Source organism: Pan troglodytes, chromosome 4 (genome assembly GCF_028858775.2).
Source record: "Pan troglodytes isolate AG18354 chromosome 4, NHGRI_mPanTro3-v2.0_pri, whole genome shotgun sequence".
Taxonomy (NCBI): Eukaryota; Metazoa; Chordata; class Mammalia; order Primates; family Hominidae; genus Pan; species Pan troglodytes.
In genome coordinates, this window is record NC_072402.2 from 140,053,352 (window position 1) to 140,070,850 (window position 17,499).

General features: G+C 43.1%; 1 long non-coding RNA gene across 2 annotated transcripts in view; it reads left to right on the plus strand.

Annotated features, from left to right (window-relative positions):
- The window catches only part of LOC104006586 (uncharacterized), a 27,701-nt gene extending 11,405 nt beyond the window's left edge, over positions 1 to 16,296 (plus strand). The window contains exons 2-4 of one of the 2 annotated variants that reach the window (XR_010157338.1): positions 8,815 to 8,884; positions 10,433 to 10,638; positions 15,802 to 16,296. This is a non-coding gene — a long non-coding RNA (uncharacterized LOC104006586). The remainder of the gene's footprint in view (positions 1 to 8,814; positions 8,885 to 10,432; positions 10,639 to 15,801) is intronic. The other variant, XR_001717951.4, reaches the window with a different exon arrangement.
- Positions 16,297 to 17,499: the final 1,203 nt, after the last annotated feature.

Here is a 17,499-nt window from a genome sequence, read left to right on the forward strand (position 1 = left end):
TCTACAAAAAATAAGAAAATTAGGCTGGGCGTGGTGGCCAAGGCCTGTAATCCCAGCACTTTGGGAGGCCGAGGTGGGCAGATCACGAAGTCAGGAGATCGAGACCCTCCTGGCTAACACAGTGAAACCCCGTCTCTACTAAAAATACAAAAAATTAGCTGGGTGTGTGTGGTGGCACGTGCCTGTAGTCCCAGCTACTCGGGAGGCTGAGGCAGGAGAATGGCGTGAACCTGGGAGGTAGAGCTTGCAGTGAGCCAAGTGCCACTGCAGTCCAGCCTGGGCAACAGAGCGAGACTCCGTCTCAAAAAAAAAAAAAAAAAAAAAAAAAATTAGCCGGCTTGTGGTGGCTCTTGCCTGTAGTCTCAGCTACTCAGGAGGCTGAGGCAAAAAGGATCGCTTGAGCCCAGGAGGCGGAGGTTGCAGTAAGCTGAGATCACGCCACCACACTCTAGCCTGGGTGACAGAGTGAGACTCCATCTCAAAAAAATAAAATTAAAATTAAAATTGATCTGGGCTAGGCACAGTGGCACACGGCTGTAATTCTAGCACTTTGGGAGGTGAAGGCAGGATTGCTTGAGCCTAGGAGTTCCAGAACAGCCTGGGCAGCATAGCAAGACCCTGTTTCTACAAAATGTAAAAATTGGCCGGGCGCAGTGGCTCACGCCTGTAATCCCAGCACTTTGGGAGGCCGAGGTGGGCAGATCACGAGGTCAGGAGATCGAGACCATCCTGGCTAACACGGTGAAACCCCATCTCTACTAAAAATACAAAAAACAATTAGCCGGGCGCCGTTGCAGGCACCTGTAGTCCCAGTTACTTGGGAGGCTGAGGCAGGAGAATGGCTGAACCCGGGAGGCGGAGCTTGCAGTGAGCCGAGATCGCGCCACTGCACTCCAGCCTGGGCGACAGAGCGAGACTCCATTTCAAAAAATAAATTTAAAAAATAAAAAATGAATGAATAAATAAATAAATAAAATAAAAATTGACTGGGCATAGTGGGATGCATCTGTGGTCCCAACTACTCAAGAGGCTGAGGTGGGCCAGGCACGGTGGCTCACGCCTGTAATCCCAGAACATTGGCAGGCTGAGGTGGGTGGATCACCTGAGGTCAGGAGTTCGAGACCAGCCTGGCTAACATGGTGAAACCCCATCTCTACTAAAAATATAAAAATTAGCTGGGCATGGTGGTGGGTGCCTGTAATCCCAGCTACTCAGGAGGCTGAAGCAGGAGAATCACTTGAACCTGGGAGGCAGAGGTTGCAGTGAGCTGAGATCATGCCAGTGTACTCCAGCCTGGGCAATAGAACCAGACTCTGTCCAAAAAAAAAAAAAAGAAAAAAGAGGCTGAGGTGGGAGGATTCCTTCAGCCCAGGAGTTTGAGGCTGCAGTGAACTGTGATCCCATCACTGCAGTCCAGCCTGAGGGACAAAGCAAGATCTTTTTTTTTTTTTTTTTGTATTTTTAGTAGAGACGGGGTTTCACTGTGCTCACCAGGATGGTCTCGATCTCCTGACCTCGTGATCCTCCCACCTCTGCCTCCCAAAGTGCTGGGATTACAGGCGTGAGCCACCGCGCCCGGCCAAAGCAAGATCTTATCTAAAAAAAAACAAAGAAAACAAAAGTGATATGTATTTGTCCCAGGCCCTCTGCTGTTTCACTGTAATATATCTAGATGTGAACTTTTTTTTCTTTATCCTGGACCCCTGGAATTTCTGGACCCAGAGTTTGGTGTTTTACAACAATTTGTAAAAATTCTCAAGGCCATAACTAGTGTGAACCTAGGGCACAAAATTTAAGGATGTGCTCATTATGGAGCGTGTGTAAATATAAGCCTGGCCCTGAGAGTGAGTGTCTACATTAAATTTTGTAGTCTACACATATCACTTACCTCACTCTAGTCTCTGTCCTATTCTATATAAATACTTCCTCTTCCTCGTTCTTTTCTTTATTAAATACAAATATGTATTGGAACTCTGGTTTTATCTTCCAATGTCACATATGTTGCTGTTTGTATTTTTTTAATCTCTTTGTGTCTCTGGGTCACATTCTAGATTTCTGCAGATCCATCTTCCAGTAAATGAATTCTGCCTTTAACAGTGTTTAGGCTGGGCCTGGTGGCTCACCCTGTAATCCCAGCACTTTGGGAAGCTGAGGCAGAAGGATTGCTTGAACCCAGGAGTTCAAGACCAGCTTGAGCAACATAGCGAGACCCCCATCTCTACAAAAAATTAAAAAATTAACCGGTCATGGTGGCATGCACCTGTGGTTCCAGCTACTCAGGAGGCTGAGATGGGAGGATTGCTTGAGCCTGGGAGGTAAGGCTGCAGCGAGCCATGGTCACACCACTGCACTCCAGCCTGGGCAACAACAGAGTAAGACCTTGTCTCAAAAAAACAAAAACAAAAAGTGTTTAGTCTGTTAATCTGCCATTTAAACCATGCTAGGTTTTTTTGTTTTGTTTTGTTTTTTCCAAATTGGCTTAGTTATTTTACAGCCTTTTGCTCCTGGCTCATGTATTTAAGCCTCACATTTACTTCTTGAAATATAGTAAATATACCTATTTATATGCTGTGCTTGATCATTTCTATATCTCATATTTTTGTGGGTCTGATGATGCTGCCTATTGTTTATGTTGGTTCTCGCTCATGGTGCCTTATTTCCTGTGTGTTTTGTGATTTTAACTTTAGGCTCAAGTTTCTTGAAACTTTATGGGCATTTCTCTGAGGTATGGGCTGAAATCAGTGATCTTGACTCACCACAACCTCCACCTTCCGGGTTCACCAGATTCACGTGCCTCGGCCTCCTGAGTAGCTGTGATTACAGGGGTGTGCCACCACGCCTGACTAATTTTTTTTTTTTTTTTTGAGACAGATTCTTGCTCCGTCACCCAGGCTAGAGGGCAATGGCATAATTTCGGCTCACTGCAACCTCCGCTTCCCAAGTTCAAGCGATTCTCCTGCCTCAGCCTCCTAAGTAGCTGGGATTATAGGCATGTGCCATCACGCCCAGCTAATTTTTGTATTTTTAGTAAAGACGGGATTTCACCATGTTGTCCAGGCTGTCTCAAACTCCTGACCTCGTGATCCACCTGCCTCGGCCTCCCAAAGTGCTGGGATTACAGGCATGACCCATTGTAATTTTTGTATTTTTAGTAGAGACAGGGTTTCACCACGTTGGCCAGGCTGGTCTTGAACTCCTGACCTCAAGTGATCCGCCCACCTTGGCCTATATTTACTTTTAACAGCTATATTTACTGGGGTTTATTCCTATTAGGAACTCCTACTAGCCACAGTGGCTTACACCTGTAGTCCCAGCACTTTGGGAAGCCTGAGGCAGGAGGATTGCTTGAGCCCAGTACTTCACGACCAGCCTGGGCAGCAGAGCTCCTTGTGCAAGGAACTTTGTCTCCTGTCCCCCTCACCTCCTATGTTAATCAAAATGGAAGCTTCAAGTCATCAAGTTGTAGCAGACATCCTCAATCTAAAGCTGTCTTGTGCACTCACTTATGTTTCAGAATTCCCTTTTTCATTTCTTTTGTTGGTCTCTGAATATTCCTTACTTTTCTGCCAGTTCAGCAATGCATTTTTGAAAAAAAAAAAAAGAGGGAGAGATTTCATTCAATGTTGGTCTGTGTTTTTTTTTTTTATTCGGAAGGCCATCTGATAGTATGGCTACCATACTATCAGAAACTGAACAAATTCCTTTACATTTTTGCAGAGAGAAAGAGGAGTAGAATGATGTAGTATAAGAGTTTTGAGGCCGGGCATGGTGGCTCACGCCTGTAATCCCAGCACTTTGGGAGGCCAAGGCAGGCAGATCACCTGAGGTCAGGAGTTCAAGACCAGCCTGCCAACAGGGAGAAACCTCGTCTTTACTAAAAATACAAAAATTAGCTGGGCGTGGTGGCACGTGCCTGTAATCCCAGCTAATTGGGAGGCTGAGGCAGGAGAATCGCTTGAACCTGGGAGGTGGAGGTTGCAGTGAGCTGAGATCATTTCACTGTACTTCAGCCTGGACGACAGAGTGAGACTTTGTCTCAAAAAAAAAAAAATTTTTTTTGAGGCTAGACCATACTGGGTTCAAATCCACATTTAATACTAGGGCTGCCATAACAAAGTACCACAGGCTGGGTGGTTTAAACAACAGAAATGTATTTTCTCTCAATTCTGGAGGCAAGAAGTCTGAGATGAAGGTGTTGACAGGATTCGTGTCTTCTGAGACTGCACTTCTTGGCTTGGGGGTGGCTGTCTTCTCCTTGTGTCTTCACGTGGACTCCCCTTGCTCTGTGTTCTAATTTTCTCTTGTTACTATTAGGACACTAATCATATTGGGTTAGGGCTCACCCTGGTGACCTCATTTTATCATAGTTACTTCTTTAAAGATCTATCTCCAAATATGGTCCTATTCTGAGTTGGTAGCGGCTAGAACTTCAACATATTAATTGGGTGGAATGCAGTTCAGCTCATAACAGGAGACAAGAAGCAGAAACTGAGAGGGGAGTGGGGAGGATGATAAAAAAGGGGATCCCGCAGTGGCTCACACCTGTAATCCCAGCACTTTGGGAGGCTGAGGTGGGCGGATCATGAGGTCAGGAGTTCAAGACCAGCCTGGCCAACATAGTGAAACCCCGTCTCTACTGAAAATACAAAAAATTACCCGGGCGTGGTGGCGGGCGCCTGTAATCCCAGCTGCTCGGGAGGCTGAGGCAGGAGAATTGCTTGAACTAGGGAGGCAGAGGTTGCGGTGAGCCGAGATCGCGCCATTGCCCTCCAGCCTGGGTGACAGTGCGAGACTCTGTCTCAAAAAAAAAAAAAAAAAAAAAAGTGGGAGTCCCCCAGAGAAACTGAAGGAGGAGAAAGGTGCTAGGAGAGGGATATCAAGTGTTTAGTGTTGTAGAGAGGTTGTGAGGGTTAAGAATGGAGGAAAGAGGGGCTTAGCAATGAGCACTCCCTGAGGATTACCTACGAGGAAGCCCTCCCAGCAGAGGCAGAGGCCAAGCCAGCGTGGTGAGGAGCACAGGGGAAGCCGAAGTCGAAGTGGGAGATACTCTGTAGAGGTTCACTGAGTGAATACAATGCACTTCTTTTCCTCACTCCTCTAATACTCCGTGGCTCTGGGACTTGGTTTCTCCTTAGAAACTCTGAGGTAAAGGCTGCATTCTAGGACCCTGACCCTGAACTTACTATTCATCATATGCAACTGGGTCTTGAGGATGAGCCAGGAAGAATAGAATATGTTTTCTCCTGGGAAGCCAGAGAGAGAGAGAGAGAGGGAAAAGAAGGGGGAGAAGGAGGAGGAGGAGGAGGAGGAGGGAGGCAAAGAAGAAAGAACTGAGAGAAAAACAAACCAAACCACATTGTCACTAATCTGCCACAGCCATAAAGAAAAGAATGGGGTGACATAGGAAGTTAGAGAGGCCTTGGGGGCCATTTTGCAATTTTCCTGTCTGCCCTCCAGAAAGAAAGAGGTTGTTCATTCAGTCACTTATTTAAAAAAAAAAAATTCTAATTAAGCACCTACTCTAAGTTGGATGCTAGGCTAGGCCAGAGGGAAACGTCAGTGAAGCAAATATCAAATATTTATGGACTGCTTATGTAACACCATGTCCTGTGCTAAGCACTTGGTGTACATCCTGCTCTCAAGGACAGTCTAAGACGGGGGCTGTTGGTGTGGCTTTTATACCAACGGGGAAATGGGCTAACTGAAGCTTAGGATGGTTCGGAAACTCACTGCAGGTCACAGAGTGATCAGTAAGCCAGTTGGACACAGCCCAGGGGCACCTTTTCCAGCTCTATCTTCACCCAGGCCCCTAAGGCTTCTCCCAGGGCACAGTCAGTGGCTGCTTGGAGTTGTGGATGAGTCAGGACGAGCTGGGGATAAGCAGTCCCAGTTCCTGCCTGCCCATCCCGTCCTTGGCCTGAGAAAGGACAGGCACTGAGGATGGATGTGGGCCGGGACAATAGTGCCGTGTCACTGCTGATGAGAGGCCTGTGTTCACCTCCTCCCAGCCACCACCTGAAGTCCATTTCAGCTACTGTCATTGCTGTCACACACACCCGTCCCAGCACCACTTAAAACACCCGGGATTGTGTCTCAGGAACCAAAAATGGCGTTTCCTTCCTCCTCTGGGGTTTCCTCAAGGGTACTTGAGAGCACAACCGGTTTCTGAAATTCGATTCCCAAATGCCCAGGATTTCCCCTGTGGTTCCAGAGAAAGGGAGATATGTGGCTTCTGTGAACACCTATTGAGTGGGATCACGAGGAAGCATCCCGTGACCTTTCTTCTATTTTGAGATGAGGACGTAGGTGGCTGTGCTGCTGACCAGTGAGTGAGTCAGTGGGCCCAGGGACTGAACATTGTGTATAGGTGGAGAACTTGGGAGGCAGAACCACATTGAAAGAAATGCTTCTGGTCATTCTGGTCTAATTTGGCAATCAAATAATTTTAAAACTGAAGGAGTCCACAGAGATTTGTATACAAGAATGTTTATCGTAATGTTTTAGTAGTAGCAACCTAAGTGTCCACCTGTAGGGGACGGAGGAAATCAACAATGGCTGATCTCTACAAAGGAAAGCTATGTTGTCATTAAGCAGTGTGTGGTGGATCTATTAGGTGTGGATACAAAAAGGTGTTCAAGACTGTTAAGAGAACAAAGCAAGACACAGAACAGTGCATATGTGTATATGCAGAAGTGTGTATATGCTTCTGTGTAGCCATGGGTGATTTCCGGAAATGCACATGAGAAACTGCTAACTTGAATTGGCTTACTTCCAGAGTAGGAATGGGGGTTTGGGTGGGGAGTGAGACATTTACTCTTCACTTTACACTCTTCTGTACTTTTACATTTTTTAAAGTAATGAGCATCTATTGCTTTTATAATACAATGTCATAATAAAGTAGAAGAAAGAAAGGTTTAAGAAGGCTCACAAACCAAAGGTACCAAAACAATTCAGCATAGCATCCAGGAGTGCTGGGGGCAGGAGGAATGATGAAGTGGGGTCGGAGATGAACTTGCATGTTGGAAACTGTCCCTAGCCACTGCTTGCAGAGCTATACTTTGAACAATCAAGGTTGGTCACAGAGGCAGGGACTGGCAGGAAATCACTATTTGCAAGGCTGATCAGTGACAGAAAGAATAAAACAAAGTCAAGGCCAAAGTTCAGCTCCAAAAACAGGGATTGAATTGTCTATTATAATAATAGCCAAGGCTGGGCACTGTGGCTTATGCCTGTAACCCCAGCACTTTGGGAGGCCAAGGTGGATGGATCGCCTGAGGTCAGGAGTTTAAAGCTGGGGAGATCTGCTGGAGGTGTGAGAATCTCCAGGTGTGTGATCTTGGCTCACTGCAACTTCCGCCTCCCGGGTTCAAGTGATACTCCTGACTCAGCCTCCCAAGTAGCTGGGACTACAGGTGTGCGCCACCACGCCCAGATAATTTTTGTATTTTTAGTAGATATGGGGTTTCACCATGTTGGCCAGGATGGTCTCGATCTCCTGACCTCGTGATATGCCCACCTCAGCCTCCCAAAGTGCTGGAATTATAGGCGTGAGCCACCACGCCTGGCTGATGAATTCAATTTTCATTCCAAACCCCCTTTCTTCCCAAGATGGTAAAGACTAGAACAAGAATTCGTAAGAACTCTTTCTATGCTCCTAATATCAAAGTGACTTTTTTCCCCCTAAAGCAATCCTATTCTCTACCCTAAAGTCTGGAGCATGCACCAACTGGTAAGGGCATTTGTCAAATATTTTATTATAGATTGTATCTTTTAATAAAAAATGCTATTGTGACCATTAATCTATTTATTTGTTCTATAAATATTTATTGAGTGGCACTATGGCTGTGAATTTTCAGCTGTCATGCTCACAATTGAGTGGAGGACACGGACAAGTTAACAGGTGGTAATGATATGACAAATGAGCATATGAAGAGGATAAGCACCAGGTGTTGTGCGATCTCCTAGGAGGCATATCCACCTAGCCTTGGAAGGAGAGGTGACAGGAAGGGAAGTTTCCCTGATAAGAATAATGAAGTGTTAGCTACACCAGTATAAGGGTGAGGATGGGGATATGTGTTCAATTGCGGGGGGAAAAAAAGCCCTTCTACTTTAAAGACCTGGACACTGGAGAGGCCTAGGCTTATCGAGGAACAGAGGTGGTGGTGTCAAGGAACAATTTATAATTTAGAGGCTGGGAATGGTAGGGGAGAGTGGGAAATAAAGAGTGGTTGATTAATGGGGACAAGTATATACTTGGAAGAAATAAGACTTGGTGTTCAATAGATCAGTAGGATGACTATAGCTAACACCAACCAATTGTACATTTCAAAATAGCTGGAAGAAAATAATCGAATGTTCTAAGCAAAAAGAAAATGTCAGTATTTAAGATGATGGATATCCCAATTACCCTGACCTGATTATATGAATACATGAAATTATCACATGTACCCTGAAAATATGTACATTTATTAATGTAGCAACAACAAAAAAATGAAGCTAAAAAAAACTAGAGTTTTATACCTAGCAAAACTATCCCTCAGAATATGAAAACAGGCAGGGTGCAGTGGCTCACATCTGTAATCTCAGCACTTTGGGAGGCCAAGACGGGCAGATCACCTGAGGTCAGGAGTTTGAGACCAGCCTAGCCAACGTGGTGAAACCCCCGTCTCCACTAAAAATACAAAAATTAGCCAGGTGTGGTGATGCGTCCCTATAATCCCAGCTACTCAGAAGGCTGAGGCAGGAGAATTGCTTGAACCCTGGGGGGTGGGAGTTGCAGTGAGCTGATATTTACTTCTGTGTATCTCTTTCTAGGAAGCTAGTAGAAGATTTGTACCAACAAAACCAAGGAGTAAACAACTTGAGAATAACTGCGTGAGCTCAGGTAGGCAGGGGCTGGATCAAAAGTGTTGTGTAGGCATAGTAAGGAGTTTGAACTCCATTAAATGCCAAAATTACTTAAAGTCATAATAGAATGATATTCTAGGCCAGGCGTGATGACTCACACCTGTAATCCCAGCACTTTGGGAGGCTGAGGTGGGCGGATCACCTGAGGTCAGCAGGTCGAGACTAGCCTGGCCAACATGGAGAAACCCCATCTCTACTAAAAATACGAAATTAGCCAGGCATGGTGACGCATGCCTGTAATCCCAACTATTTGGGAGGCTGAGGCAGGAGAATTGCTTGAACCCGGGAGGCAGAGGTTGCAGTGAGCCGAGATCGCGCCACTGAACTCTAGCCTGGGCAACAAGAGCAAAACTCAGTCTCAAAAAAAAAAAAAAAAAAAAAAGAATGATATTCTAAAATTGTGATTTGTTTCCTAGGACCCCTTTTGAGCAACATTGTGATTGGCTTCAACCAGAAACAATAGTTTTAATCTCGTTTTCATATTTTGCATTCCTTTAAAACGCTTCTGCTGCTTTTTTAAAAGTCTAGAAGCCACTATACTAGAAAGACCTTGAAATGTGTATAACACCAGTTAAACAGCCTTCTGCAATTTGGCAGGGCCCCCAGAAAATCCTGGGATCAAGAGGTTATAGGAATTTTAAGGTCTATGTAAGTGATCATAGGTTTATGGAAGTTCCTGGAGCAATACACTGTGGGAGGGGTATGATAGGGAGGTGAAATTCTTACTGAATTTCAGCAAGACTCTATTGGTCATTCTTCCTTCAGGAGCAAAAGTGATCCCTAGAACATTTCTACCAGAACAACTCTGCTTACCACTTAATTGCTAAAGCTGCTTTTGACTTTCCAGACTGCCAGCAAATACATTTTAGAAATGCAAAATGAGGTGGGGGAAAGACAATATGGCCAACGTTCTTCTTCTGCTAAATGCTGCCACAGCTGGAATAAGGCAATATCTGTATAAATGTGTGTGTGTGTGTGCATGTCTGTGTGTGTGTGTGTGTGTCTGTGTGTGTGTTCAGTGGGCTCAGAAGAAATTTATGGGTATGTTATATTCTAGCAAATCAGGGTTGAAGCCAGAGCAGGGATCCAGGTGTTCCCTAAATCTGAAGCCAAAGAAACTTTTTATTTATGGTTTCAGCAGACAGACATTTTCCTTCCAAAATCTGCGTTGTAATCTGTATCTACAAGGGTAAAAGATCAGCACACAAACCAAGCCCTATGTTATGATGTTTACTGATTTTCCTGGCCAAAAAGAGGGCATTCTCCAGTTCCCCATCAGCTGGGAGAAATCCTTCCCCCACCCTCTCCTGAACAAGTGCTTTCCCTCCCCACTAAGCAAGTGAATTTTAAATACTACTCTAAAGTTGTTGGCTGGTGACCCGGAAAATTCCTTTTGCTTTGTTATGCTGTTAATGGTCCATCAGTTTAAACCTCATATCCCCAGAAAGTTTCCTTCTCTTAACTAGATTGGAGAAGGAGGACGAAGTTTAAAAAAAAAAAAAAAAAAGAATTGCTGTTTCAACAGGCTTGGGGAAGATTCAAAGGCGGTGTTGGGAAAATTGGATATCCATCTGCAGAAAAATGAATGAAAAATGAAACTAGACCCCTATCTTTCACCATACACAAAAATAGATTCAAACTGGATTAAAAACTTAAATGTATGACCTGAAATTATGAAACTACTAGAAGAAAACAGGGAAAATGCTTCAGATCTGGGCAAAGATTTTACAGGTAAGACCTCAAAAGCACAGGCAACAAAAGCAAAAAGAGGCAAATGGGATCATATCAAACTAAAAAGGTTCTGCACAGCAAGGGAAGCAGTCATGAGTAAAGAGGTAATCTGCAGAATGAGAGAAAATATCTGCAAACTATTCATCTGACAAAGGGTTAGTATCCAGAATATACGAAGTACTTAATAATGAACCAAATAATCAGATTAAAAATGGGCTCATGATCTGAATACACATTTCTCAAAAGAAGACAGACAAATGGCTCATGCCTGTAATAATCCCAGTACTTTGGGAGACTGAGGCAGGCGGATCACCTCAGGTCAGGAGTTCAAGACCAGCCTGGCCAACATGGCGAAACCCCGTCTCCACTAAAAATACAAAAATTAGCCAGCTGTGGTGGTGTGCACCTGTAATCCCAGTTACTTGTGAGGCTGAGAGAGAGAATCACTTGAACCCAGGAGGCAGTGGCGCCAAGATTGCGTCATTGCACTCCAGCCTGTGCGACAAAGCAAGACTCCGTGTCAAAAAGGCCGGGCGTGGTGGCTCACACCTGTAATCCCAGCACTTTGGGAGGCCAAGGCAGGCAGATCACAAGGTCAGGAGATCAACACCATCCTGGCCAACATGGTGAAACCCCATCTCTACTAAAAAATACAAAAAATTAGCCAGGCGTGCATGGTGGCATGCACCTATAGTCCCAGCTACTCGGGAGGCTGAGGCAGGAGAATTGCCTGAACCCAGGAGTTGGTGGCTGCAGTGAGCTGAGATCATGCCACTGCAGTGTAGCCTGGCCATAGAGTGAGACTGTCTCAATAAAAAAATAATAATAATAAAGAAAAAATGCTCAACATCACTAATCATCAGGGAAATGCAAATTAAAACCACAATGAAAGCTGGGCTTGGTGGCTCATGCCCGTAATTCCAGAACTTTGGGAAGCTGAGGTGAGTGGATCACCTGGGGTCAGGGGTTCAAGACCAGCCTGGCCAACGTGGCGAAATCCTGTCTCTATTAAAAATGCTAAAAATACAAAAATTACCAGGCATGGTGGCAGGCGCCTGTAATCCCAGCTACTTGGGAGGCTGAGGCAAGGAGAATTGCTTGAATCTGGGAGGCAGAGGTTGCAGTGGGCCAAGATCTTGCCACTGCACTCTATCCTGGGTGACAGAGCGAGACTCCGTCTCAAAAAAATAAAACCACAATGAAGTATCTTCTCTTCCAGTTCAAGTGACTATTATCAAAAAGACAAAAAACAACAAATGCTAGCGAGGGTGAGTAGAAAAGGGAATTCTTATAAACAGTTGGCAGGAATGTAAACTGGTATAGCCATCATAGAGAATGATATGGAGGTTCCTTAAAAAACTACAAATAGAATTACCATGTGATCCAGCAATCTCACTGCAGTATTAATCCAAAGGAAAGGAAATCAGTACGTCAAAAAGGCATCTGTACTCCTATGTTAATTGCAGCACTATTCATAAGAGCTAAGATATGGAATCAGGCTGGGCGTGGTGGCTCACGCCTGTAATCCCAGCACTTTGAGAGGCCGAGGCAGGCGGATCACAAGGTCAGGAGATCGAGACCATCCTGGCTAACAAGGTGAAACTCCGTCTCTACTAAAAACACAAAAAATTAGCCGGGCGCAGTGGCGGGCGCCTATAGTCCCAGCTACTCGGGAGGCTGAGGCAGGAGAATGGTGTGAACCCGGAAGGCAGAGCTTGCAGTGAGCCCAGATGGCGCCACTGCACTCCAGCCTGGGTGCAAGAGCGAGACTCCGTCTCAAAAAAAAAAAAAAAAAAAAAACTGGAATCAACCTAAGTGTCCATCAAGGAATGAATGGATAAACAAAATGTGCTATAAATAAACAATGGAATACTATTCAGCCATAAAAAAAGAATGAAATCCTTCATTTGTGGCAACATGGATAAGCTTGTAGGACATTATGTTAAGTGAAATAAGCCAGGCACAGAAATATCAAGATCACATGTTCTCATTCATATGTGGGAGGTAAAAAAGTTGACTTCATACAAGCATTGAGTAGAAGAGTGGTTCTTAGAAGCTGGGAAGGGTAATGGGTAAAGGGAATAGAGAAAGGTTGGTTAATGGATAAAAAAATTACAGCTAGGCCGGGTGTGGTGGCTCAGGCCTATAATTCCAGTACTTTGTGAGGCCGAGGTGGGTGGATCACTTGAGGTCAGGAGTTCAAGACCAACCTGACCAAAATGGTGAAACTCCTTCTCTACTAAAAATACAAAAATTAGCTGGGCACTGTGATGGGCGCCTGTAATCCCACCTACTCGGGAGGCTGAGGCAGGAGAATTGCCTGAACCTGGCAGGTGGAGGTTGCAGCGAGCTGAGATTATGCCACTGCACTCCAACCTGGGTGACAGAGTGAGACTCTGTCTCAAAAAAAAAAAAAAAAAAAAATTACAGCTAGATGGGAGGAACAAGTCCTAGTGTTCTGTAGCACTGTAGGGTGAGAACAGTTAACAATTACTTATTATATATTTTCAAATAGCCAGAAGAGACAATTTTGGATGTTCCCAATACAAAGAAATGATAAATGTTTGAGGTGATGAATATGCTAATTACCCTGATTTGATTATTACACATTGTTTACATGTATCAATATATCACACTGTATCTATAAATACGTATAATTATTATGTCAATTAAAAATAAAATTGAAAAATGCAGTGAAGGAAATGGTTCTGTAACTACTGATGCAGAAATATTTATATTAAACAAAATAGATTGCAAATTAAATTTATTACAAAGCACAAAATAACTTTCAAACTCTTTGATTTGCCAAGTTTTGATAAGACTAGAACTTGGAATTCTGAATTGCAGTCTCAATAAGACAACTCTATTTTGTCATAGAAAAAGTAATTGAAACAAGAATAGATAAAGAATAACAGCTTAGCTTTTTAACAGCTTAGTTCTTTCATCTTTGTTTGAATACAAAGGCCAAGGAAAATAGTCTATGTGTTATTTTCAGGAAAATTTTCTGTATAAATTATTGTTATTGAAGCATTAATTTTCTATTTTATGGTCAGGTTGCATGCCTTGGAAAGGATGTAGTATATGATGAAATTGCCCAAATCATTTGAATGATAATAAAAGTTCAAAAAATAAAGGTGGCTAGGCTCCAGATGAATGGAAGGAAAGAATTTCATCTATTTCAATCTGTACAGCGGCTAGCACTAGGGCATATATAAGTAGGTAAAAAGGGCCTTATTAAATGATTTTAGATAAAGGCGATAATTTTTTTTTTTTTTTTTTTTTTTGAGACAGAGTCTCGCTCTGTCACCCAGGCTGGAGTGCAGTGGCGTGATCTGGGCTCACTGCAAGCTCCGCCTCCCGGATTCACGCCATTCTCCTGCCTCAGCCTCCAGAGTAGCTGGGACTACAGGTGCCCGCCATCACGCCCGTCTAATTTTTTGCATTTTTAGTAGAGATGGGGTTTCACCTTGTTAGCCAGGGTGGTCTCGATCTCCTGACCTTGTGATCCACCCACCTCGGCCTCCCAAAGTGCTGGGATTACAGGCGTGAGCCACTGCGCCCGGCCTGAAGGCGATAATTTTTTAATGAAGTAATTGATCAACCATGTAGGATTTTGGTGGACACAGGTCTTCTGGAGGACCTGTCATTCTGGAGGCCAAGATTCAGATTTCGATTTGAGATGTGTAAACTAGTAGGTGTGTCAGTGTTGATGAGCCACTTAGTCACCTTCCTTATTCTTATTTGTAAGGTACAGTTTACCACCTTCTTGGATCTTGTTGTTGTTAGTTATATACCACTTACCGTGTGTGCCAGGTTCAGAGCTAAGGGCTTTTCCTGTATTAGCTAATTTAATTCTCACCAACACCTCTCTAAGGTAAGTACTATTATTACAATATATTACATATTATAATGTTATATATTATATATTATATAATCTTATTATATAATATATAATTATGTCATATTATTCTATATTAATTATATGTTTTATATAATTATATAATTATGTATTATATTTATATTAATTACATATTAATATAATATATAATTAATGTTATATTAATTACACATTAATACAAGATATAATTAATGTTATATTACATATTAATACAAGATATAATTAATGCTATATTACATATTAATACAAGATATAATTAATGTTATATTACATATTAATACAATATATAATTAATGTTATATTACATATTAATACAATATATAATTAATGTTATATTAATTACATATTAATACAATATATAATTAATGTTATATTAATTACATATTAATACAATATATAAATGTTATATATAATTATATATTAATATAATATAATAATATAGCAATTACATATTATATATTATATTATTATATTATATTCTCTCTCTCTCTCTCTCTCTCTCTCTCTCTCTATATATATATATATACTTTTTTTTTTTTTGAGACAGAATCTTGCTCTGTCACCCAGGCTGGAGTGCAGTGGTGTGATCTCAGCTCACTGCAACCTCTGCCTTCTGGGTTTGAGCGATTCCCCCGCCTCAGCCTCCCAAGTAGCTGGTGCCCGCCATCATGCCCGGCTATTTTTTGTATTTTTAGTAGAGACGGGGTTTCGCCATGTTGGCCAGGCTGGTCTCCAACTCCTGACCTCAGGTGATCTGCCTGCCTTGGCCTCCCAAAATGCTGGGATTACAGCCATGAGCTACTGTGCCCAGTCTGTATTATGTTTATATATAGAATATTATAATTATACATTTACATTACATAAATATTATCTATATTATATAAATATTACATATTATATAAGTAATATTATTCCCATTTCAGAGAAGAGGAAACTGAGGCTTAAAAAGTTAGTGAAGCTAGAAATCCCACGTGGGTTTTCTGTCTCCTTAGCTCATGCTCTGAACCATGCCATTATGCTGTTTATAAACAGCAAAGATCTAAAAAAACAGAAATAAAAGGAAGCACAGAGTGGCCAAACAATTCCACCCTAGAGCATGACATTTCACCTTCTGCCAGTTGCTCAGGTCATATGTTTGCTGAGTTATCAGCTCCTAATTGGAGGGAACAGTCCTGCACATAATGTTGTAGGCAGACCTCCTACCCCTAGGCTTTCAGATTTTTGCAATAAGGTCTTTACCACAAAGCACTATTGTTTTTCTTCAGGGCTTGGACTGTCAGATTCCATTTCTAAGCTTCCAGAAGAACGACACATAGACACTGGGGAAGTCAGAGCCTTTGAACTCCAGTGCCATCCCCGTCACCCACCTCCACCACCAGCACCACCACCGAATGGCACTTTGGACAATTTTTCCCTCTCATGTGACTTTTGTCATTTCTTACGTCAGTTGGAGCCAGCACCTCTCAAATCCATCTTCTAAAACCCAGAAAATTGTGTGTAACACATGATGACTGAAAGGGAGTAGGCTGACCAGTTAAGAGCCTGCCACTGGAATGGAAGGCTGTGGGAAGGTGAGGGGACTGTGGACATCAACCGGGAAGAGCTGAAAGATGGCGTTACCAGGTATCTACCCTGCTACCCTGCATAGAATTCCCAAGACCCAGGGTGGGTTTTTATGCTTCCCCTTTTAATATTTATTTTTATTATTTGTCAGTAGAAGTGTCTTTATCTTAAAAAATTAATACATTATTGTTGTCACCAATTTAAATAATATGGAGATGAATAGAAAGTAAAAGGATAGATTTACACTACACACACCCCTTTACGACCCTCCCTCATGCCTCTGCCCAGCCATCACTCCTAACCCTAACCCTTTGGAGTCTATCCTTCCAGATGGTTCTGGGTGTGTGTGTGTGTGTGTGTGTGTGTCGTTTACAAAAATATCAGTGAGAGGACTCTATTCTGCACCTTGTATATTACAAGCATCTTTCTGGTCTATCAGCTCTCTTATTATTAACAGCAGCACAGTGCCGCACTGTAGAAAGGCATCATCTTCCTTTTCTTCTTATCTTTGGTTTCTCAGATCTTTTACTTTCCTGGGGAACCTGTCCCAGCTCATGCTTATACTCTCCCTGGGTCCTCCCTCAGGGAACTGCACAAATGGGAAGGTGGTCAAAGGTGAAAAGGGCATGGGGTGGGCCCTAGAAGGGAGATTGAGGAGGGTGGGGGAGTGTATCCTATCCTGGTTATTACTGGGGTACACAGGGAGTTCCTTTTCCTCCTCACCTTGCCAAATGTTTCCTCTGTCTGGCCAAGGCATACCTTTAACAATTTATGGGAATCATCTCTGAAAACGACCGAGAGGATTAGCACCAAGAAACATAAAAGTCTGTTTTCTTTGAGTTACAATCTCTCTTTTAAGACCTGAACTCTGGGCATCTAGGCCAGTCCGCTGCCTCTGTCCAAGATGTATGAGCAGCCTGGGCTTATAGCACCCCATGCTCTTCTCTGGGTAGCTACTCTGCCTTATTAACAACCCCATTAGGTAGAAATTTGTTCCTTGCCACTGGAAAGGCATTTCAGCTTACAGGATACAGACAAGACCACTTAATACCTGTGTGCCCTTGACCATATTTTGTGTCATCCCTGTACCCAGTTTCCTCATCTGTAAATAGGAATAATAATAATATCTAAGTTGGTAAGGTTTTTCTTTGTAACTTAAATTAGATAAAATACATATGTAGCTTACTTAGGGTATTATATAGCAGCTGCTAAGCACTCAATGAACGTGGATGATTATGCCCTGAATTGAAATAGCTCTTCCTGCACTTTATTTTTATTTATTTTTTTGAGACAGAGTCTCCCTCTGTCGCCCAGGCTGGAGTGCAGGGGCACGATCTCGGCTCACTGCAACCTCCGCCTCCCAGGTTCAAACAATTCTCCTGCCTCAGCCTCCCAAGTAG